General features: G+C 47.7%; 1 protein-coding gene across 1 annotated transcript in view; it reads right to left on the bottom strand.

Annotated features, from left to right (window-relative positions):
* The window catches only part of Abcc2 (ATP binding cassette subfamily C member 2), a 63,221-nt gene that overhangs the window by 15,531 nt on the left and 46,649 nt on the right, over positions 1-1,041 (bottom strand). The window lies entirely within an intron of this gene.

Genomic DNA, 1,041 nt, shown 5'->3' with positions numbered 1-1,041 from the left:
CCAGGAATCAAACTCAGGGCCTCAGAGCCTTGTGCTTGCCAGGTAGATGCTGAGTCACTCAGCTACATCCCTGGCCCCTCTCTCCTTTCCCTGATCCCCTTCCTATTTTCAAAATATCCATCACCCTACTTCCTACTATCTCTCTTTTATTTTGCTATTTATTTATTTATTTATTTATTTATTTATTTCATGTATTTGGTCGTTGCAGGGTCTCTTTACGCAGCTTGGACTCATGGTGATCCTCCTGCTTTCAGCCTCCCTAGAGCTGGGATTACAGGTGTCCACCACCACACCTGGAATCTGGTCTGCTCAGCATGCCTTGGGGCAGAGCTGGCACAGCCTGTGATGCCAGGGATCGAACCGTGGTCTCTGCACTTGCCTAAGCAGCGCTTAGTCTGCTGAACTATCTTGCTGGCCCCTGCTTCTTATTTATATGTTGGGTTTCCCATACAAGAGAAACCATGCAACATTCCAAGCTTTTGTGTTCAATTCACTAATCTAGAGCATCAAAGAGAAAAGTTTCAGAATGAAAGTGCAGGGGGCCTGCCCATTGGCTCAGTTGCTTAAGTGGCAGCTTCAGCAAAGCAGTCAAGCTCAGGAAGAGTCCGTGATTCGATCCCCAGATCCTCATGTCTTACCAGACCTGCCCTTAAGGCATCCTGAGCTGGCCCCTCCCCGCAAAAATACATCCATCAGAAGGAAAGTGGAACTCAAGCAAAAGATTGCCCTCCTATTCCTTTCATTCACTGCCACAGGGGTGTCAGTGCTGTTACTGAGGTTTCCTCCCTCTCCCTCTGCAAAACAGCCCCTGCACTCATGCTTCTGTTGGCTGCTCCTCTCCCAGGGACACTCCCCAGCTCCCTGCCCGACTTCTATTACTGAACTCTTTCACTTTCTCTAACATTTCTTAATCGGTTGCCCAGGTAGAGCCAAAACCTCTTTCCTCTACCATTTCTTTGTATTCCCAGGACACCTCTCTGCATACCATTTTTATTGACTTTGCCATATTCTACCACGATTTCTTTCTCTCTCTCTCTCTCT

Source organism: Octodon degus, unplaced genomic scaffold (assembly GCF_000260255.1).
Source record: "Octodon degus isolate 3935 unplaced genomic scaffold, OctDeg1.0 scaffold00010, whole genome shotgun sequence".
Taxonomy (NCBI): Eukaryota; Metazoa; Chordata; class Mammalia; order Rodentia; family Octodontidae; genus Octodon; species Octodon degus.
The sequence above is the reverse complement of the archived record's forward strand: the minus strand, read 5'-3'. Positions and strand labels throughout refer to the sequence as shown.